This window comes from Mus caroli, chromosome 8, assembly GCF_900094665.2.
Source record: "Mus caroli chromosome 8, CAROLI_EIJ_v1.1, whole genome shotgun sequence".
Lineage (NCBI taxonomy): Eukaryota > Metazoa > Chordata > Mammalia > Rodentia > Muridae > Mus > Mus caroli.
This window is the reverse complement of record NC_034577.1, coordinates 82,872,704-82,897,213: the sequence shown is the minus strand read 5'-3', so window position 1 is coordinate 82,897,213 and position 24,510 is coordinate 82,872,704. Positions and strand designations below refer to the sequence as shown.

The following is a 24,510-nucleotide window of genomic DNA, read 5'->3' as shown; positions in this document are numbered from 1 at the left end:
TGTATTTCAATAAAGCTGTAATCTCTTACTAGAGAGATGGGAAGAGTACGAATATAGTCATTATCCATTTTAATCTTTCAGTATTATGTGACTATCTTTAACATGTGTTATTAAGGTAATAAGAAACTTCATTATTGGAAAGAGCACATACAAAACAATGCAGTTATCAAAGTAGAAGTATCTTTGCTCACGAACTTAATCAAAGAGAACCAATTGCTGTTTCCCTTGAGGGCGCTGGGTAACATAAAGGATGCTGCATATTACCCGTAGGTGTAAGAACTGCCCTTCCTATGTATGCATATATGTATGTCCATGGGTATATAAACATGCTTGTACAGGAGTCTGCCTCTCAAAGACAAAGACATAAATTATGTTCAACATGCAAAATTAAAAGCAAATTGTCAGGGCACCAACTTATGCTTCCATAAGTAGACGTCAGGCTGTTTGATGTCAAAAGCTGTGTTGTGTACGTTGTAGAAACAAGTACAGGCAGTATTCTTATCTTCCAGGGATTTGGCTTCAGGGAGACACTAGGTATACCAACACAACAGCCATGAAGACAGTGACTCAAACTGAAGCCACAACTACACACAACCAAATTGGAGAGTCAAAAACTGAGAGCTACCCTTCAGAAGGCACAGGGCCTCCCACGTGAGCTAGAGGGAAAAGATTCCGAGGAATGAGCCCTGAAGGGAGCTGAAGCATGTATTATGGCAAACAACAGGAGAGTGAACAGCTGGGATGGTAGCATCGAGACACAGATGGACCAAAGCGGGAGAGAAGCTGGTGAGAGATGGTGCTCTGGAAACCAGTGGCAAGGAGCAGGGCACAATCATGACCAACACTGTGTCAAAAGTCAAACCAGAGCCAAATACTAGTAAAAGCTCCCTGGTTAGCAAGGCAAGGGCGGGTGTGGCAAAAGAAAAGACCGGGAGAAGAGAAAAACAAGAAGGAGATCACCCAGAACTCTGCAATCTTTAGACAGCCCAAACTAAGGCAAAGTAGCAGTAGGAAGAAACTAACAGGCCCAGAGACTGGGCAACTTGGTGAAAGCGGGAAAACAAAAACAGGGAGGTCTGAGTTGGGGGTTGGGGGGCGGGGGGAGGGAGGCAATGACAAATGTGTCTCAGACACAAAGCTGTGAGTGTGACCTGGCTTACTCTGCCTTGCAGATCAGAACACACACGGTACCTGGCCTTGGTGCAGAATGCAGGATTCCCAGGGCAACGGTGAGCAGGATTTGGGAAGCAGACACTGCATTTAAACCACAGCTCTGCCAGCCACCATCTGGAAAACTGAGAGCACACAGACCTCTCTGTCCCTCGCCGCTTCATCTATGAAGTGGGAATGAGATGACCCTCCTTCATAGGGCCACGCTCGTGTTATATGAGGAAACCTTCTCACTAGATTTTCACGAACACGCTGAGTGCCATAAGCTATGGCCAAGCCCTTATAATAGGAGTTTACCGGCTTCTGCTTCCAGAGGGTTAGTTAGAGTCCATGGCTGTTGTGTTTGGCATCATGGCGGCAGGCAGGCAGGCAGGCAGAGTGCTGGAGCAGTGGCTGAGGGCTTACATCTTGATCCACAAGCATGAGGCAGAGAGAGAGACTCAGAATATGGCTAGTCTTTTGAAACCTCAAAGCCTGCCCACAATGACACATCCCCTCCAAGACCACACCTCCTAATCCTTCCTAATTAGTTCCAGCAACTGGAGACCATGCACTCAAATAGGACCAATCCCATGCAAATCACAACACAGGTTCAGATAAACTGTATCTCAAAACACAAAAGAAAGAAAGGGAAAGACACTGGGCATCAACCTCTGGCCCTGCACCCACACACATACTTGCACAAATACATTCACTACATGCTCAAAAGAAAGTAAATGACAGCAAATGCTAGAAATGTGAGAAAAAAAAGGAAGCCTTCTACAGCAATGATGAAAGCAAAAATCAGCGAAGTCACTATGGAAGTCGGACTTGACTTCTAAAACAACTCAAAATGGCTGGGCTGCCATGGCTTTTATCTCAGCACCGAGGAGGCAGGTGGATCTCAGAGTTCAAGGCCAGCCTGGTCTGCAGAGTCTCACTGTGTGCTTCATTTGTGTTTCCCTGGAGATTAGGGATGCTAACTTTTTTTTTACATATCTGTTGACCAAGTATATGTCTTCTTTTGAGAAATATCTGAGGCAGGGAAGAAGAGCAGGGAAAACTGGGCAGACGAGAGGGAGGTGAGGCAGAGAGACAGAGAGGGGGGAAGAAAGGGGAGAGATGAGAATGAGAGAGACAGACAAATTGACAGACAGACACATGGGGGAGGGAGGGACCACTCTCACCACAGCTGTGGAACACAATTCTAGCACAATCAACCACTGCTTAAAACTGTCTCCCTTCAAGGCCACAACCCTGCAAGTTTCTAAGAATCTATTTACTAAATTCCTCAAGGAACCCTAAGAGACTTCTAGTTTTATCTTATCTGATTATAATTACAATCAGCATCTCTCCAAAGCCACCTTACCTACCCCTTCATCAAAATGAGAAGGGGCAGAAAACAGCATATACTTTAATCCCAGCATTCCTGGGACAGAGGCAGGCACATCTCTGAGTTAGAAGCCACTCTGGTCTACACAGGGAGTTCTAAGCCAGCCAGAACCACACAGCACGACACTGTCCTTTTTCAGCTAGCTTGCTGTTTACATTTCAAGTGCTAGCATTTACATACTTCAAATGCCCTCAATTAATTCAAAGGAGGGATTAATTTTTAAATGCCTTCATTTTGAAGACTTACTGCGCTTTTCCAGTGCACACTCTGTCCAACTGTTTAACTACTAAGACCCTATGGTGGAGCTGGAGAACCTGCCCTGGCACATTGGTTCCCAGCCCCCACAAGGCAGCTAGCTCACAACCATCTGTAACTCCAGTTCCTGGGGATCCAACACCCTCTTCTGGCTTCTGTGGATACCAGACATGCATATGGTGCAGAAACATACATGCAGGTACTCCACACATGCAGATAAAGTTAAAATATTAAAAAAAAACAAAAACAAATACTACGCTTGATCTCAGCCAGAAGGCTCAGAGGCAGCTAATGTGTAGAACTAACTGTGTGATAAACTTAGTATTGTTATTCTTGTCTGAACTTTCCTAGCTTTGTTTTAAGTCAGTATTCCATACATGAAGTGAACTCTACTTCACAATTGAGAAGATATTCCAGAGAATATCTATCCTTAGGTCATTTTATTTACTTGTAATAATTCTTAAGAGGCATAGACAAACTGAGGCCGAACCTCCGAGTCGGGAAGGCGAGACTTCGTCATTTCCCTATAATGGCACTTCAAGGCAGACACGTTGAACCATACAATTAATGTGCAGCCAAACCCTGCGTTACACCCAACACACCCAAGTACAACTTTTTCCAGGAGTTCTCTGGCCGAGGCCTCAAAGCCATGTCAGTCACTATGGTAAACGGGGAGTGGGTCATTCTCTTTCATTCTTCCGGTTGTTATCTCAGAGACCGGCAACTCTACAAGTAACTGCATCTAGTTCACCTTTAGAAAAGTCAGACAAGCCATGCCAGTGAGCCTGCTTGTACATAAATATATGTCAGCTACAAACCAGGCTGCCAGACCTGTGGTCTTGGGGTTCCTCCGTGAGACGGATCCACAACCGGCACTGTGTTCAGCCTCCCATACAAAGCCAGACTCTCTGGTTTCCGTATTCATCCAGTCCTTGTCCTGCTACTGAGTCACTTACTCCCTTCTTCCCAATGCATTTCATCAGGAGCCAAAGATGTCAAACACTTCCATGGGTAAATAGAAATCTGCTGGCTTTTTTTTTTTTCCTTTCCTTTCTGCCTGTCGTTATGAGAGGTGACAATGTAATCTGCCTCAGGCACCTCTCTCTCCATCCATGCCCGGCAGGTCCCTTCTCCTTTTATCAGAAAGGAGAGTGGGTCATCACGGTTTAGTACAAGCTGACATCGCTGCTAATAACAGCAAGATAAGAAGCTGCAGCTCTAAAGGCGCTTTAAGCTCGTTTCCTAAAAGAACTTCACAGATGCTGTGTGCGAGTTGGAGCTGGTGTTACCAACCAGGTTTCAACCAGGCAGAATGTGGCACAGATAAAGCAGAACCCAAGTTCGGGATATCGCCACCCCGTGGTAGGAGTTAGCAAGATGGGGCCTTAGGCAGGCAACGGTGAACTAGAACATTGATTCCTCAAATGAGCAGCGGAAGCATGAACCTGCCAATCAATCCATCCTGAACCTAGAATTCAAAACATTAGAAGAAGCCAAGTGCAGCAGCACATGCCAGCAACCCCAGCAGATACAGGAGGCTGAGGCAGGAGGACCACGAGGCCAAGAACAGCCTGGGCTACATAGCAAAACCTTGACTCAAAAGCAAAACAAACAGGTAGCAGTGAACTTAAAAACCTGCCAGTCAATAGTTTTCACATTTTCAGATTTCAAATTATTAATATGAAAGATAAGCAAGTATAAGCAACCTATAAGCAGATGAGACACACAGAGATGCTGAGCTATCGGAGCTGCAGAGCCTGAGGGAGGCCAGGACAGATGGAGATCACAGAACCACAGCTCACAGGCTTCTGGAGAAGACGTTGCTATCCTTCCACTCCGTTTGAGTTTTCTTTGCTCTCCTTACACTCACGACTGAGCTGCCCTCTGGATCATCTCTCCTAAGAAATCCCAACCACACCTCAGACTCGCCCAACAGCATAGCAGACCTAAGAGCCAGTTCACAGAAATCTAGCTACCTTGAGAAATACACAAACATTTTCCATAACATAACGTGACAATATGCACCAAGGGCCTTAAAAAATATTCCCATCTTTTGCCCCAAGTGTCGCAGGAATTTATCAACTGGTTCAGTAGACTGTTATTTGAGCAAACAAAATTAATGAGACAGTTAACTGGTCAGGCATGAGGAACTGTTAAATGAATTATTACATCTATTTGGGTCTATTGTGGTCTGCCATTAAAATACTTTGAATTAAAAGAGAAAGAAACCCATACATATGCATACACACCCGCAAGTGTGAGACAAATCTACACAGAATGATCTAAAAACTAAGCAGACAGATGACTAGGTGAATTGTTAAACTTACTTAGCAAATGGGAATGCCAACTTTGATTCTTGTTTTGCCAAAGGCAATTCAACTCACATGTTGGCTTTCTTTAATGTAATAAGAGGGTCTATCTGCAGCTAACCTACTCCCCCATCACTACCACATCTTGATGCCACTTCAAGGAATGGAGTCTATTATACTCTCCATGCTCCCCCTCCTCTCTTAACACAACACTGGGCCTGTGACCTAAGGGCCACAGAACACTCAGAGCTCTTCAAAACTACATTATAAACCCAGCTCTAGGTGTTCCTCCAGATCCTGCTGGAACAGGTGACAACTGGCTGTTCTGTGCTGGACAGTGCAAGATACTGAGAAGTCAAGAGGTGAATGGCGTAATCCGACCTCTGAGAGGCTCAGAGACTAGACAGTGAATGGACAGAGAGAGCCAATGGCATCAGGGCAAACAAGTGTCTTGAAATCAAGGACAGCAGAGCCAGAGACATCTCAGACGCAGTAGCATTTGGAAAACTATCGTCTACATGCCATTGAGAAGGCAGGAAAGGACCTGGGACGAGAGATGTACACACAAGCACCCAAGTCCCCTGCCTAAGCTATTGGTGGGGAGCAGAGACAAGATACCTGTCACACAGTTTAAGGCAGGGACTTCAAGAGATTCTTGTCCTTGGTCAGAAGAGAGGAATGTCTGTCTGCTTTGGCCTGGACACTGGAAGGGACAGTCTGCTTTCTCACTATCACTCCCCTCCTAAAGGAGCACCTACCTCTGGAAGGAGAATGGAGACAGACAGGAGGCACCTGGACACACCTGTGGCTGTGTCAGTCCAGCCCCGCCACACCTCACCCCAGTTTCTACCACGCATTTTACAAAAAGCCCTTAGCCCAGCAGGTCAGTGGCAGCCTGTTTCTAGGGACCTGGCCCTGCTACAGAAACCCTGTGTTCTTTCTCCAATAAATCTTGTAAATGTCACCCTCCCCCTCGCACGCGCACGTGCACACACACATACGCACACACACACATACGTACGCATGCAAGCACACACATGCTGTCCTGCCTGTGAAGCCACTAACTGAGGATACTGACTCTGAAGTTTGTAAGCCTGGAAGTGTCCAGCACCCAAGTCATGAGGTAAAGCCCACTTCCAGTGAGAAAGAGCCTCTGTCAAAATCAAGGACACCCCCTTGTCCAGAATCACTCTGAGGTTATAGGGCAGGGGGTTTCACTTCGATGTGAAACATGGCCAAAACTGTGAGAAGTGCCAACAGTGAGTGACTTGCTCACTTGCTGTCTCGTTTTGTCCTTTAGTTTACAGCGGAGAGGATCAAACTTGGGACCTCCACGGGGCCACATCCCAACCTCTATACATTTTCTTAAGAATGGCAAAGAAAGTGCTATAAGGAAAACCACAGCTCAGAACCAGTAAAAGGGGAACAGCGTGACCTCAGTGGTCATGAGAAGAAGTGAGATGAAGACAGAAAACACCAGGACGGAGCCAGGGCTGGGTGAGCAGTATAGGAGAGGAACGTGGCACTTCCTCCTGGAACACTCTCCTGACCTTTCCAGGGTCCACTCGAGCCTGGCACCTCTGTGCCTGGAAGAACCCCAAACCACGGCTCCTCGACCACCCTCACAAGTCTTTACTGTCTGTTTACTGCTTCCTTCACTGCACACAGGGCTAACAAACAGTACCTACCAATTGTGGATTTTCTGTCTCTGCTCGACAGGACAAGCTTCCTGAAGATGGGTGCTGCTTGCCCAGTTCCTGGCTGCACCCCTACATTTAGACCAGGGCCTGGCATACACAATTCAATAAATGGTTGAGTATGAGAGTAAAGGAATGAAAAGGCGAGGGGGTGAGGGAGAAGAAAGCAGACGACTCAAATCTTCAGTGCTTAATACAATATGGCAGTATAAGCAAGCATCAGTAGTATATAGAAGGAAAAATTCAAAATACACTGATGCTGAGCTCTGAAAATGGATTTTTCAGCCCAACCTTTGCCTTATGACTATTTAATAGATCTTTTCTGCTAACACTGGATATAGCATTAAAGAATAAAGGGGGTTGGGTGGGGGCTGGAGAGATGGCTCAGCTGTTAAGAGCACTGATTGCTCTTCCAGAGGACCGGAGTTCAATTCCCAGCAACTCACAACCATCTGTAATGGGATCTGATACATAAAATAAATAAATCTTTTAAAATAATTAAATAAATAAATAAGGATAAGAAGCACCTACTGAGATCCGACAACACTGCACATTTCAGTAGTTAGCAAATGTATCACTATGTTTGCATGGGAGGAAACTGAGGCCTGGGATTTATGTGACTTACCCTGGCAACCCAGCTGAAAGTGGGAAGAGAACTCTGGCTATGTGATGTCTGGTGCACCGCCCTGGCACACCACATTAGCATGTCAGGGGAGCAACTGGAGCTCTCCTTCAGCTTCCTTAAGCTGGGCAGTGATAGCACATGCCTTTAATCCCAGGACTCAGGAGGCGGAGGCAGGTTAATCTCTGTGAGTTCCAGGCTAGCCTGGTCTACAGAGTGAGATTCAGGATAGTCAGGGCTACACAGAGAAAGAGGGTGCTTAATTTGGATCTTCAGTGTCCTCCAAATGCCCATGTGTTACTGGGAGGTTAGGAACCTTTGAGTAGCGGGGCCCAGTGAGAGGTCTCTGGGCCACTGTGGGTATGCACTTAAAAAGGATGCTGGGACCCACCCACATCCTCCTTCTCCTCCTGTGTGAGTTGAGTAGTGTGAGGAGTTGGGTCCTGCCATGTGGTCGCACTGCAGCATGCTTGTTGCCTTGAATCAGACCCAAATTCAAGACTACAAGTCAATCATAAGCCACATCTCCAAAGTTCAAAGCCAGCCTGGTGTCTTTCAAGGTCTCAGTCTTTGTTACAGTGACAGAGTTAGCATGGATAACTTTCACTGCCTCTTTCTCTCTTCAAAAGCCACAGTGCATAGGACTGACTTCTGAAGGTTTTTCCTGTTGTGTTATGTGTGGACATGTGTGTGAGAGGGTGTGGTCTCTGAATTTGGAACTCACCAGCTCAGCTAGACTGGTTGTCCAGTAAGCCCTCAGGATCCACTGGTTCCCACCAGAGCTCTCGGGTTTTTATATGGGTGGTGGGGATCCAGATTCAGTTCCTCTACAAGCCCTTCACTGACTGAGCCAGCTCCCCAGCTCTGACCTCTAAACTTTCTACGGCCCACCCACTGTCAGTTTCTTTTATGCTTGAACTTCCCCATGATAGAGTCTGAGCATCAAACATCTTCCAACTTCATGCTCGATTTTAAATTTCTATTCCTGCTTCCCAATCACAAAGTGATCCCTCCTCCTGTTTTGCAACATCACATAAACACCAAAGCGAACATTTTATCCTGTGAGCTAACCCAGGCACTTGTGGACTAATCTTATATCCTTTATACCCAAAAACTAACAGCATATGCAAGGCACAGCGTTTAATTGTCAGAAATGCTTGGATCTAAAAACTCTGCTACTTGAAACTTAGACCACTTGAGAAAACAGTTCACTTTCTTCACCATAGCAAGACTCAACCCCTTGGCCTGTGAAAGTCATCAGAATACACTTAGCCACATGAAAAACAAACAGAAGAAGAAAGAAGGAATAGAAAAAATGAGGAAACTTCTATCTCCTGGTGGAAGATAGATTCAGCACTCTGATTTTTTATGCACACTTGAGTGTCCTGTTGACAGCCTTGGAAGTTAAGTAATATGGACTGCTGCACAGAGGTTTCAAACCTTGATGGAAACCAATGGCAGGCTCCCTTTGACAGTCAAATAATGACAAGCACGTTGCAGGCCACTGCCCGTCATTCACCAACATCTCCAGCCTGCTCCAACTGCTGCTCAGCGACTAAGTGAAGGGTCAGAGGTTAAGCTCCAAGAAGCCAGCAATGAAGGGCAACTGTCATGCACCACTGCCCATCGAGAAGCAGCAAGGAGTGGCTGTCTCCTCTGTAACATGCAAAGCGCTCTCATTCTGTCCAGGCAGAGACATATCTGAAGGTCCTAAATGAGACCATTGCCAATTCATGAAGCTCCAAACTGACAGCATGCCATTCAAGCTGTCTCAAATTTAACTTTTTTTCCTATTTCAAATCACAAATGCATGCAAAGTATACAGTTAAGCATTGACTCTCCAGCCATGGTTTTAAACAGGCTTCCCTTTTGGACACACACAGAGCCTCAGACACACGTACTTTCTCAGACCCTAAAACATTACAAAGGAAACACAAAATTCTCTTTATGGAGTTTCTAATAAAGTATATAATTCAACTAGGAAGAATTAATGAAAAAAGAAGCCATGAGTTTGAAAGAGCAAGGAGAGGTACGTAGAGGGTGTGGTGGGAGAAAGGGGGAAATCAACACGATGTAATTACAATCTCAGAAAGTCAAAGGGAAGGAAAAAGACACAAGACTTACACATTCACTCTTTATAGACTGGCACAGATGTCTTCCTACATCATCCCAGTAGCAAAGGAGAACCGATAACGCTCATGACTGTATTTCCTGAAATGGTTTAATTTTAAGTACCTGAAGTTCATTAGCACATTTCATAATTGTTGAGTCTGTCTATACAAATTCTAGTTCACAAAGGGCCCCGAGTACAGCGTGTGAAAAAGTGCATCCTTACACACTTGTAAGGCCAAGCTGTTATGTGTGCTCTGCAATGGAGTGGGGTGACCTTCACAACCAAGGCAGACTCATAGTGTTAACACAAACTTGAAAAGTGGGCAATTCCTTTAGTCAAAAGTCATCTGATTGTCTCCAAAAGCAACTGGCAAGAATGCAGAGTTGAGTTGCACAGGTCTGCTTATATCCCTCCCATCAACAGGGTTGCTTACAACCACAGAGGTCCTAAGCATCCATCATACAGCCTCTGGAGGTACGAATCAAAAAGGGATGTTAGGTGAAGGTTTCAGTCTACATGTTTCACATTACAGTTAATTCACTAACCCTCATTGCTAGCGCCACCCTTCCTTAAGTGAGACTGAAGAGAGAAGTCATAGTCTCTAAGGAACAAGCCAACACACCCCACTATTAAAACCCATACTGGCTGCCCTATTTTTCTAACAACAAGAACATAGCTAATTTCCTGGGAGCTGCAGACAGCCTAAGGTAATTGATATAGAAGTAATATATGATCATTTACCAACTTTCACTCAGGAAAAAACAGAAATTATAAACCCACATTACTATATGTAGTTTTGATGAATATCCCTCCTGAGTCATAAGCACTCATTCAAATACTATCCACATGGCTGCTAAAAAAAAAAAAAAAAAGTTACTCAGCGTAAAGCTACCCAGCCAGAGCCAGCATGGGGACACACATCTGCAATCCCAAAAATCAGGAGGCTGTGGCAGGTGAACCACTGTGAGTTCAAGGCTGGCTTGGTTTACATAACAAGTTCCAGCCAGACAGAATTAACTACATGGTGAGGGAGGGGAATGTTCTGTAATACAGGACTTGATAAGGAGTCCAAAATAAACTGTTTTCCCAGGGGGGAATCTGAAGTAGAAGACTCCTTGCCAAATAGTCAATCCTGTATGTAAACAAACGTATAAAAACTGAATTCAGAGATGGAGTATTCTAGACCTAGGTGGGGAACTTTGGAGTCTAATACAGACTTGCATAAGATGAACAAAAGAAAGTATTTTTGTAGACTCCAGAGTCAACTGACAGCACTCACAATCCTGAGGAATATCCTATACAAAAAGCTTTAACATGGGCTGTAAGTGGGTCTAAGACGCTTAATAAGCAACAAAACAGGCCAGTAGTTTAAGAGAGGCTTCCCGAGCAGGTCCTAAGGAAGAGTTTATACCAATTTCTATAAAGTCAACGTTCTAACGTTTACACTGTCTGTAAGGTTTGGAACTAGCAGATGCAGTACTGGAATCATCTCCAGCCCAAAACCCAAAGGCCAACGGGAACTCTGTGCTCCAGCTTCCAGTGCTTTGACTGCACAACCAGACCTGAGACCATGATCGCAAAATTCATCTTGTGATTCCCAGGGGGCACGGGGAGCCAGTGCACAGTGCTGAACTCAATAAAGCTAAGCACAACAGTTTCTCAGGACATGCAGGAGGAAGGACTAGTCTTGACTAGTTCTCTAACTGTGGACTCTCTAACCGGGGACAAAGCAGATACTCAGAAAATGTCTGGGGATCAACATGTGGCTTCTTCCATCTTCAGAATCAAGGGTCCAACTGGGATAATGGGGTGACCCCTATGACAGCTGCTGTGCTTCCCATCCCCACACACCCTCCCTGCGTCAGTCCCTCCCACCTTTCCACATCCCACTGTCAACTTTCCTGTTTTGATCCGAGTAACTGATTCACTACGATATAATAAGGAAAGGCAGCAGACTCGTCAACGTTCAGAAGTAGACAAACTGGTGCATCCAGCCACTCTGTGCTCCAGAAGGGGGAAGAATGCAGGACCTCCCACAAATGAGCTGAGGGGCAAAATGAGGCCTCATGCCCACGCCCTGGCATTTGTCTCAGGAGCTGTGAGGAGACAACAGTGCCATCAGAAGGCGACGAAGGTCATTCTCCACCCTCTTCCAATAGGCCTGGTCGTTAGGTCTTCAGTAACATGGTGACAAGGCCACATCACTTTACAAAGGTAAAAGCCTTTACGCTACAGTTGAATAATCCTAGAAACAATGGCTACATCCTTGTGGTTGGAATGGAGAAGAAAGCTAACAGAGGATGCTACTCTTGCCCACGTCTGACCCAGGAGATGAGAGCTTCACAGAAGTGTCCAAGTGCTCTGAAATGATTGGTTTAGGAGCACGAGCTGGCCAAGCAGGGGCCTCCTGCCTCTTTCGCTTGAACAAAAGCCAGACTTACTCCTCTCACCATATTCATTGGCTGTGGAACTGTTCAGTGCAAGGAGTACCAGTTGCCTCCGGTCATGAAATAATACTAAAAACTTGATAATCATTCATTGATTTAGTTTTCAGCATACTATATCATTTGAATCCAATGGGAGCATAAAGAGCTATTTGTGAGGTCAACCCCGGTACAGACAGATGCTGACATGCTATTGATGGCAAGGTGGAAAGAAATTGCTAAATACAGCGGATCAATACCTCGTTTCACTGTTACAGCCTTCTGCAGACATAAAATATATATCTTTACAGCTACAAAAATAATAATAATGAAAGTAGGAGATAAATGCTTCCCTCAAGGTAAACTATTTGATTAGCTAAGGGCAAAGGTGACAGCAGCAGTTACACTGAGGTAACTTTACAGTCTTAAATAAAAATAGGGAGAAGAGCTGCAGATGAAATGGCAAAGGGAATCGGGACACTCAGCAGTTGAGACAGAGCCCTTGGAAAGCAGTGACAGCTGTGGGGCCTCCCACATCTATCACTCCCCCATAGCTTCTTTCAGAGATCTACCACTCTCCTACATGATTTTATACAAAATGTTTCTTAACCAAGTATTCACGATTATGGATGGAGAAGACGCTGGAAGCTATAGTTAAATAAATGTTCTTTGAAGTAATCCCCCCTAAAAAAAACCCTCAATTTCTAACCTAAACCTATATATATGTTTCTATTTGAAAACAAAACTGTTGAGAGCCTATCATTTTTGCACATTTCCAGACACACAGACAAATCTGTAGCAAGGCCAGGAGGATCATTATCTCCCTATGAAAATAGCAATTGCATCTGAAAGCCTAGTAAGTGTAGGGCTGGGGAGATGCTCAGTCAGAAACGTGTTTGCACTCAAACATAAGGATCTAAGTTCAGATCCAGGCACCCCCAGGAAAGGCTGAATACAGCACCATCCATCTGCCATCTCAGTGCTGAGGAGAGAGGCAGGAGGATCCCTAAGATCTGCTGACTTTTCAGTCTGACAAAATGGTACATTTAGGTTCCATGAGACACTCTGCCTCAAATAAAAGTAAAAATATAATAAAGGTAAAGACAACTGAGGAAACTGCCCAAGGTAAATCTTTGTCCTATGACTGCGCGCACGCACGCACGCACACACACACACACACACACACACACCAACAGGCACAAGACCCATCACAGCCGAGAAGCAGAGAAACAGACAGAAGCTCTGGACAAGCTTCTATACAGACCCTAAGAACACGCCCCCTCAATGGAACATTTCCTCTGCCTAGGCCTCACCACCTGAAGTTTCTAGAACATTCCAAACCGGCCGGAACCAAGTCCCCTATACATTAACCTCTGGGCAGACATTTCATATCCCAGCCATAGCACCTACCCTGCTTTTCCTACTGTAATGAATGGTCTACTGGAGAGAGAGAATACTGCACATGCATGCACACAGAGAAACACTATGTTTGGAAGTTGTCCAATAATTTTTGAAGAGCCTATTCATCTAAAATGAACTTACTAAAGGATACTCAGTTTGCCAAAGCACATGAGAAATCTTAAGTAAAGGACACCAGATAACTACCATCCCTCCACAGCAACAACTAACTAACTTAAAAATACAAGTCAGATTCAGTGCAAAAGAAACAATGCCAATGTAACATAATTATAAATAAAGTAGAAGGAATATTGACCTCTAAAGCAAAGGAAAATAAAACTGTAGCCTAAGAATTCCAAAACTTATGAAAAGTGAGTTTTCTGTTGTATATCTTTTTAACCATATGCTGTCTCCAGCTGTCTGCAGAGGACATGAGGTTGTAACTAACGCCTGTGTCCTAGGACTGTGCCCATGCATGACACTGTCTAAGTCACTCCAAGTAAAGCCCAGGTGGGGACAGGTCCCCTAGGTCACTGTACACTTAAGGATCACTCAGCAACAGGCATCTCAAATGTGGCTCTTAAAAAAGTCTCGTCAAGAAAGTGTGCTACATTTCAGAGGACTCTACTAAAGTATGTTGTAATTGTTTCTTCTCTTAAGAACTTAATAATTTCTACATGGCAGCAGAACAGAGTAGGTAAGATAAGAATACCACCAGGTGTGGTGGCGCACCGCACGCCTTTAATCCCAGCACTTGGGAGGCAGAGGCAGGCGGATTTCTGGGTTCAAGGCCAGCCTGGTCTACAGAGTGAGTTCCAGGACAGCCAGGGCTACACAGAGAAACCCTGTCTTGGAGGAAAAAAAAAAAATACTGAAAGCCCTCTACTTTAAATCCTTTTTGCCCATTTTTTTAATTTTAATTTTATATGTCTGGGTGTTTTGTCTATGAGCCATGTGTGTACAGAGCCTGTAAGAGACCAGAGGGGCAACATGAGACCCCTGGGACTGGAGCTACAGATCACTATGAGCTACCACCTGGGCTCTGGGGATGGGACCCAGCTTCATTTCCCTGGTCCTCGGGAAAAGCAAACAGTGTTCCTAGCCAGTGAGCCATCTCTCCAGCACTTCTTTGTTTGCTTAACTAGGAATCTTATGCATGCCAAACACGCTCTAACACTGAGCTATCTATACCCTAGCCCCTTACATCACATTTGTGTCTCTAAAACATTGTTAGGTTCAAAGTTCTTTCACATTCAGTCTTTGACACTATCTCAGATGAAGCATCAGAGACACCGAGGAATGTGTGCACAGTAATGTATTGTTGGTACTTTCTATCAGAGTAGATCAGCCCTCATCCACTAGTGAATTTCTCTCCCAAAAAATATTCCCCACTATCACAACCTACTCGGGGGGGAGGGGGTGTGAACCTATTGACTCATAACGATATCCAATCACAAAACAGTGAAGTGCCTACTGTGTTCAAGAATGCATATGCTGGGTTTCCAAAAGAAAATAACTATAGCTGGGAAGCCAGGAACACAGCTCAGGAGTAGAATACTTTTTAACACACTGGAGATTGGGAGTTTGATCCTATCAGTATTAATTAATTAGCTAATTAATATATAAAAAATATAAGATTTAGCCTAAGAGGACTAAAACCATTATGGTACTGAGTCATCACAGTAGTAAGTGGTAAGAGTACAAAGTGCTAAGCACTGAGAGCTAACAATGAAATGGGAACAGTACTGAGAAATAGCTACTGAGGGGTCTCAGTACTGAGTAGGAACAACACTGAGTAATAGCTACTGAGTGGTTACAGTAATGAAGGATAGCAGTACTGAGTAATAGCTACTGAGTGGGAACAGTACTGAGCAATAACTACTGAGTGGGAGCAGTACTGAGCGATAACTACTGAGTGGGAACAATAGTGAATGATAACAATATTTAGTGGTAAGTGCTATTTTAAAAATGTACAAATTGCTCCAGAACACAAAAGAAAACAATCTTAAGATTTTAAGATTTTTGAAGTGCTTCCTATCTAAACAAAAAATAAATAAATACAAATAAATGAAGCAATCTATTCATTTTAAGAATTTAATAAAGAAGGCAAACAAAGAATAAAGGAACTAATAAAAATAAAGGTGTAAACAATGTGTGAAGATTTCCAACAGCAAATATGACGCATTTTTTGAAGACTTACTTTATTTATGAGTTTTTTGCCCACATACACAGACTTGAACTTTACATGTCTATTGTTCATGGGTGCCAGAAAGGGCGTCAGATGGCCTGAAACAGGAGACAGAGGTGGCTGAGTCCCACGTGGTGCTGACAACCCAACCTGTGTCCCCTGTTAAGAGCAGTGCTGTTCACTGCCACGCTATTTCCCCAGTCCTGCAACCCATTTTAAAAGAGGAGACTTGAATACAGAATATTCTGATTTTTAAAACTATAAAAAGTACTATAAAACAATACACAATTCTGAACAGGGGGATATGTTCATTGTCATTTTAAAAATTTTTTTTTATGTGTAAAGGTGTTTTGCCCGCATGTATGTTTGTGTACCATATGTATGCTTGGTGTTTATAGAGGCCAGAGAATGGCACCATACCCGCTGGATCTGAAGTTAAACACAGTTGAGAGCTGTCATGTGGGTGCTGGGAATCAAACCCAGGTCCTTTGGAAGAGAAGCCAACGCTCCTAAATACTGAGTCATTTCTCCAGCTCCTCATGTCATTAAACTTGAAAATCTCCATTTTTGGAAAAATAAAACAACCAAAGGGTATTCCTAGAGATGACTAAACTGACAGGGCCAGAGATCTGAGCACAAGCAAAATGGCAGAGTCCTGGCTAAGCACACAGACCTGGGTTAGCCACACCCTGGGTTACACAGCACGGCAGGACACTGAAAACAACTTGAACAGAAACAACTACTGAAAAGTAAATGAACAAAGCTCTGGAAGGAATGCTTCCCAGTACTGTCATACTATTGGCTGCTAATTTATCCAACCAGCAAAAAGAGCTCTATGGGCCTTCACAACAACGGTCTGGACTGTGATAGTCACTTATGCAGGCCAAATACGGCCCAGTCACAGATTTTCATTACAAACCCTAGGGGGAACCACCCTCAGCTTCTAAATTAACCACAGCCATAGGCCCACTTTACTGCTCTAATTGAAATACTATAAAGTTGGATTCAGCAGTATATTAATGGGTGGAGTAGGATTTATCTACAGAGCCACTATTGGAAGCTCTATTAATAACTTACAATCTATCCATAAAAATGAAGATATTATCCTGTGAAGAAATACCAAAAACTTCTATAAAAAACCCACATCAATCCTTCAAAAAAATTAAAGAATCAAAGATTACTGCCAACTGCTATCATTATATATACTTCATACCAAAACTCCAAGTGGCATGGCTATCTGCCGCCATTACCAGCACCACCAGCACCAGCAGCACCAGCAGCACCACCAGCACCAGCACCACTGCAGGTTCAGAAACTGAAGAAGGGCAAACATTATCAAATGTAGGAAGACAAGTGTATTTGCAAAAGACATTATCGACCTAACATATACCTTAAAAATCGAGAGAATCAACCAAATCTTTAAGTACAATAACAATGCAGTCTATCCTGGACTCAAAGCCATCTTCTATAGCAGTCAAAAGATAACTTAAAAATAATAGGAAGTAAAAGACCAGTAGTCAAAAATACAAATAACCAAGAATGAACCCAAAAGACAATAATAAAGTAACTAAAATTATAAAACTTTCTAAAAATTATGAAATTAAATAGGTTGAATGAGGAAATTATAATAGCTCAGCTCTTCACTAATTAATGTAATAATAACTAAATTGAAAAAAAAAAACTAAATTGCCCTAGAATTGATGGAACACATGGTGATTCTTGAAAAATTTAGGGGAAAAAAGTTACCCAGAGTACAAAAAAACAGCCAAGGAAAATTCTGAAATAATTGTGAGTCTTTATACTTCCATATATTGAAAGAAACATTAACAATTAAAACAGTGTGTCTATAATAACAAAGCAAAGTAAAACAAAAGGCTCAGGTGACTACTTAGATCTCAATCAACACGGAAAAGGAGGCTGAGCAGAGGATAACTAGTTAGCCACTGGAGGGAGGAGGTCACACGACTAACAAATGACAAGTCCCTGCCAATCAGGAAAAGGCAAGAGTACCACTGCAGAAGGAACCCCAGGCTACAGGAGCAGAAGGAGCTAGAAGAACTCCAATCAACAGGCCAGGAAGGAGTCACTGAGGAAGCGCAAGTTTGTTCCACAGCCAGCAGCCGCCTCCCTGCCTCCCCACAACGGACGGGGATTTTCACTTCGTGGCAATTCCCAGAGTTTGAAGAATATACCAAAAACCATTTTCATATAAGTTTTTTGTTTTTTGTTTTTAAATAAGAAACTGGCATCCCCTCCCCGGCAGCAAGTAGTGTCCCGAGTTCTTGACAGAGGCCAACCCACAAAGGTCACCTTCTTTCCCTTCGTCCGCCCTAGGGGAACCTCCACAGATGTGCAGGGGTTAATGTGTAAGTGTTCACTAAACAACGAAAAGTTACAGAGGGAGAGACTGCACGCGAAGACATTATGTATCACTACAATGATACGAAAATATTCACAATACATTGGATATTGGTGAGAAAAACAGGGTACAAAATACATGCATGACTCCAACTTTTGTTCAAAATGTCGTAAGTGAAGACCGTAAGTACAACCTGAGTTTTTAAAATATATAAATTTTTAAATTGTAAATGTGTTTTAAGTGTGAGGATCATACTATGTGCATTGTACATAACAAACACTATACAATAATGCACACAAAACGAAAACAAAAGGTCCCAGTGGTCATCTCTAGGGGACTACAGGGGACTTTTATTCTAAAAAAATATTTTTAAAAAGTCCTCTTTCAGTTTCTCCAAATCATTACTGTAATCAGGAAAAAAAAATATATTAAGTAATGAACGTTTCACCATCTTACACCACACACAGTATGGTTATAACATTTACAAATCCAACTTTCATAATTCACATCTGCAAACTGATCTCATCACAGTCCCTCGGAAGGTAGTGGCAGCCATCACTGTCCTGAACGCCTTACATACGTCAACCCCCGGATCTGCACCACGATTGCCAGCCCCACTGCACAGATGATGAGTGATGCTCAATGATCATGTGACTTGCAAACCTGGCAAGTAGCAAGGGGGCCAGTGGGGGACACAACAAAGCAGCCTAGATCCAAAAATCTGTGGATTTGTGCTCTCACATACAGCCTCTTCGGATGAACTACCTCCTAACACAGCAGGACTGATTTCTAATGCAAAGTCCAGGGCGCAAGCAATAAGATAAACACTCGGTTCCTTTAAAGCAGTCTGCGGTGAAATGATACACATATCCAAAAGTGTGGCCACTGATCAAAACGTTTTCAGAAAACCCTTCCTTTCACTGTCCCCAGAGCACAGTAAACATGTCTCCTCTGAAAATTCTTCCACACAGCTAGAAGTCATTCTTAAACAAGGCTTAGGATAATTATACAAACAGCAGCTGTGTTCTCTGACACAGCAGCAACCCCCGCAGGCGCCTTAGCCTTTGCTCATTCCCAAGCCCTGCACTCGTGGTGGGTTCCACTGTTTACCACGGCCCTGCAGTCATTATCTGCTTACACGCATAGCTTCAACAGCACTGATGTCATCAGTGGCAAAGGCTGCACTTCATCTGTCCTTGATTCTCCAGACCCAAACACACACGGCCTGGCTCACAAAGAGGACTAATTAAGTTATCACTGAAAGTGATATCATTTGTGTGAAAAATGCCACACAAATGCCTTGAGTGATGACATCATAGTAAAAAATGTATATTGCCAAGAAACTATCTGAATCTGTAAACAAACATGCATATAAAGGCATGTGGAAAGAGATTACAGTAAAAAATGGAAACTTTGTGGAATAATTTCCAAATTCCTAAATATTAAGGGAGCTATAAATTTTCAGCAGTTTTTAGCAGATCTTATAATTCCTAGCAATCGTCATTTCTCACAAACCAGGGGGGGGTGTACAGTAGTCAAAAGGCCTCGTTGTCTAAAAAAGCAATCTCCTAAACCAAGGATGCAGAAATCACTAGAAACTTCCTCAGATAACAATGCAAAATTCACATCTGCTAAACAGAAGACAGAGAATGCTTCCTGCCTATGCGGTCAATCGCCAGAGCACAACCTGGCGCAGAACTATAAATCAAAGAGCTTCCCACCCCGGTACTTATTGACATTTGGTACCTGCACATTTAATATGTGCAAGATGGCCCTGTTTTTATTTACAGCACAAACCACAGACTGAATGTAAAACAAGATGCTTAATAAATCCAGAGGACCATAAAACACAGCATAACTCAGATGGCCAGACAGACACTCACTCCTTAATTAAGTGGGTGATGTTCTGCTTAAAACAAAAAGACAACCTAGGGCTACAGCTTAGATCAAGCACTCAGGGCTGGGAGGGCGGCACCAGCTATTATCAAGGCAAAGGCTTTAAATCATGAAAAATAAACCATCCAACAGTCTGTACTCAATAGTAAGTGGACAGTCAGGACACAGACTGATTGGGATTAACACATTCTCAGTTATAACAAGTAATTTTACAGAGGATTAGTATCTTGATGGTCTGATCAATATGAAGCACTGCTGCTATTACAGATGAGGAGAAATGGCCCCTCTGGTAATAAAATGTGCGTGTCTTCGCTCTCCTTCATTTGCTCAGTCCATTACTGTAATGGCTCCAGCATTAACAGCTGGGACAATTTAAGCAGCAGGGGTCTGCTGAATGTAAAAGCTGGCAACAGTGGCCCTCACCCAATCCTCCTGCCTGCGGATGTGGTTCCCCTGCCCGCCTGTGCCTGCCACAGGAGGATGGTGTTTTATGAGAACAATGACTGCTATTTCCCAATCACTGTCTCATTAATAGTGCTACCAGCAACAATGTGACTCAAACCGAAACTGCCTGCAGTGTATTAGCTGCTGATTCAACAACAACAACAACGGCACACTATTACCTAAACACCACGACTGGCATCAGGACCAGCTGGCATCCGCGGACACTGTAAGGTTTGCACGTGTGCCCGCTGCTCAGCTCAGATCCTCAAGCAAATAAAAAAAAAGCACAATGTTCATGCTGACGGGCGGGCGAAAATTCATCAGCACAATTTTCCATCTCTGTTTTCAGAAAACAGTGAGGAGATAGAAGGCTGCTCTCGGAAAGAATCCTTATTAACACAGCCCTGGGACTTTAATCACTCACGGTTCAGCACAGTGAGCTGAGGTGGCGACACCAGCCCGTTTTATATTATTACTGGAGAAACACAGGCCCTTGAGGCTCGCCCTTGAGTGATCCAGTCAGTAAGTGGCGGTGCCATAGGGCAGGCTTAGGGCTGACAAAGAAATCAGAGCTCTTGACTTTTCTGATCACAAACAGTTAAGAACATGCTGACTCGCTCCCGATGCATCTCCTCGGACCAGAGGCAAGCTCATACGGTCCTTCAAACAAGTTAATGCTTGTTTTCTACAGCGGCTAAGCCCTCCACTGCCCTTCAGATCAACTACAGAGAAATTCTTCAGCCAAACAGAAGGCATGGTCTCTATATAAGCAGGTCAGTTCCAAAACTACAGAGCAAACAAATGCACAGCAGACCGGGCACTGGGTATAAATGAAAACACAAGGCTGGTGGTCAGACTAGCAGCCTCGGAGACCAGAATAGTGGCTAGTGAGGGCAGTAGTGAAGTAGGAGAGAGTCTCTGCTGTCTAAGAAGAGTGCTAACAGTCAGCTGCGCCACACTGCACACAGCAACATTTAAACCAGGCTATGATATGCTTAAAAATGAGCTCCGAGGACCAAATCTCACCTTAAGGGTTTTGTAACACATTTAAAACACAATGTTTTTAAACGTTCAAAATGGAAACCGACAGCTCCAACTCCAGACTTAACCTTTCAAAGGCAGGCTAGCCTTGCAAGCATGCCAAGAACAAGTGTTCGGAAATATGTCCCCGTTGATGCAATCCTCAACTGGTAAATGTGCCCTGACCCGGCTGAGCAGTCCTGAATCCCGCCAGCCTTACACCATGAAATCAACCAGTAAGGCATATCTGTACAATATCACAAAAGCAGGCTCCAACCCAACCTTAAATGAAGAAGCTCAGCAGAGTTCCAAACTCAGCTGTGCTCTTCCTCCTCAAGGCTTCAGAAGTGCCAGTTCACAAGGAGGCCTTCCAGGCAGCAAGGTGGCCTGTTTTCAAAATCACCCTATCAAGGAATCTACCACACAAGTCCATTAACACCAGCAGCACTCAGGAGGCTGTGGTAGAGTTAACACAAGTTCTAGGCCAGTGGGCCTACACAGTAAATGTGAGGTCTGGGCTGCAGTGACACTATTTCAAAACAAAGAGAGGAGAGAAGAAAGGGAGGGAAGGAAAAAAGGGGAAAAATCTAAAAAAAAAATAATAATTACAATATACTAAATACAATGACAAATTGGCATTTTAAAATTGAAAGAAAACATTAGAATTGTTGACCACTGCCAAAGCACATGTTCAATGGATGAATCTTGATTCTCAAAATTAATTGCTACACCATTAGTGTGTGACTAATTTCAAATCCCTAAGTACCTAATCATTTTCCATTATTTCTTTCAAATTCTACTTCCATCTCTATTAAAAAGCCTGATGACCAATAAAAGTGGCACTCTTGAGAATTCACTGAATAAATATTTATGGGATATTTGCTGTGTTTGGCAAATGTTAAACGCCAGAAGTAAGATAGAAAATGATAATTTAAAAAAAAGAATGGGCCCCAATTTCTTGACCTTTATTTTCTAAATGCCCAGACTTACATCACTAATGGTAGATTGGGACTGATGGGGGTGACGTGGAAATAAAGGAGAGAAAACAGATGTCCCAGAAGCAGAACTGGTCTTTCAATCCGAACTGAAGGGCCACAGACTCTGAGGAATTGGGAGTGTGCGCTGTGGCACCAGGAACTTCAGGATTTGTGGGGCTTCAAGGGGGAAGGGTGCCTCAGGGTGGGAGCTCAGAGGATAAATGTCTGGCCTCACTTTCACCTCTGCAGTTTCAGATAGGACTGACTGTATTAGCCCTTATTCTTGAACATGGCGAGGGTCACTTGCAACGGAGATATTTTCCCCTTTACTGTAGACCCTGAGAACACCACAGAGGGAGAAGAGGCAGTGAGTCGTCTCCCCGTCGACTTCTGGCTGGTTAGGGGGAAACCAGGGCAGGGCTGGGGCCTGTTCACAGGATCTAAGGTGGGGGTTGGGCAGTGGCTAGTGAAACGAACATTTCAATCTGAAAAGTTAAAGATAGAGGGGCGCCCTCGCAGAGGTGAAGTCTGAGGGTGGCAGTGCATGGAGCCAAGGATTAGAGTGCATGAGAGGCGAGACTTCCCCTCCATGTCTGGGTCATCCGGGTGGCCAGTGTGCCTGATGAGGCAGAGTTGGCTAAGCAGAGGCAACAGCGGAAGGGAACCTGAGCGCACAGAGGACTAAGGTAGAGAAGTGTATCTGTGCTGAGGTGGGAGAGGGAGGGGTGCTTTGCAGCAGGAGCATGGCATCCTCTTACTGCACAGGTCCTGAAATGCAAATGCCACTGCATCCTCTGAATAAACAAGGAGGTCCTGAAGGATGGTAAGCTGATCTGAAATTTCCTTAAGGTCTCCAGAGCTGGTGAGCCGGTGAGGTTAACTGAGGTGGGGAAAGGCTGGTTTAGTTCTGAGCCCTGAAAGACATGCCCGAGCCCCGTCAGTCTCCAGCTCAGAGGCCACCTGAACGCCTTTAGAGGTTGGGGGCAACAGGTCACTCTCTCAACTGGTCAAGTTGGCAAAACGGTGATGTAGAAAGGGCATCCTTTTTTAGAGTGACTCAAAGAAAGGCCCAGCTAAGGAAGGGCTAGCAAGACTGATGCTCCATGCCACTGTTGTCCATTACAGGATGGAACTGGGTTGGCAGAAGGGTGTGAGACTTTTCCATTGGCCAGCTAAGTTCAGAATCAGCCACTGGGCCTCCTCTACTACAACCTTATGGAAAGCATTGAGAGTTTAACATCATGATTAACAGAAGAATGCAGGGCAGTGGTGAGGCACAGCTTTAAGTCTAGCACTCAGGGCAGGCAGATCTCTGAATTCAAGGCCAGCCCCGTCTACAAGTTCTAGGACAGGCAGGGCTACACAGAGAAACCCTGTCTCTATGGAACAAAAAAACAAACAAACAACAAAACAAAACAAAATCATGGTAATTGTTCCAAAATCAGATCTAGGACCACTACTCTCTGTCATTTTTTAATGTTAGATCAGAATTTAGATCTAATTTTTTACATTATGTACAAAATGAAGTTGGGCCAAGTTAACAACTTTTAGTTTATATGAGCATTTAATTATAAGTCAATTTGGTAACCAGTACATGATGTAAAGAAACAAAACATAATCACATATAAATAGCCTATTACACTTAATCATGCATAAGACATTTTAATAAACCAAGATTTTGAACATTGTTGTTTTTAGGGATTGTTTTTATAATTTTATTGTGAAAGGAAAACAACAGAGATATCTTTAGTCAAGATATTGCTAGACTTCAAAGAAACAAAAGCAGGCACGTGTAGAACAAAGGTGTATTGAGGTGGGGAAAGAACATTTTACGTCAAAGGAAAAGGAACCTGAAGAGAACAGGCAGAAACTGGACCTCAGCAGAGCTTACCATAAAAAGTATCAAAATTAGAACAAAACATTACAATAAGTTAATATCAGATAATATCAGATAAACACCTTCTCAACTCAGGGAACCTGAGCCCATGACAGCTGACAGGGTGGGTGGACTCACAGTCTGACAAAGGACTACTGCTGCAATGATGAAACACAGCAACCTAGGGCAGGAAATGTCTACTTGCCTTACACTTCCACAGCCAGGTTCATCATCAAAAGAAGTCAGGACAGGAACTCAAACAAACTTGGAGACAGGAGCTGATGCAGAGGCCATGGAGGGGAGCTGCTTACTGGCTTGTGTTCATGGCCTGCTCAGCCAGCTTTCTTATAGAACCCAGGACCACCAGCCCAGGGACCACCCACAAGGAATG

The 24,510-nt window shown here is 43.9% G+C and overlaps 1 protein-coding gene and 1 pseudogene across 1 annotated transcript in view; both read right to left on the bottom strand.

Annotated features, from left to right (window-relative positions):
- Positions 1 to 24,510, bottom strand: part of Fto (FTO alpha-ketoglutarate dependent dioxygenase) — a 350,246-nt gene that overhangs the window by 312,919 nt on the left and 12,817 nt on the right. The window lies entirely within an intron of this gene.
- On the bottom strand, positions 2,930 to 3,086 carry LOC115031858 (annotated as a pseudogene).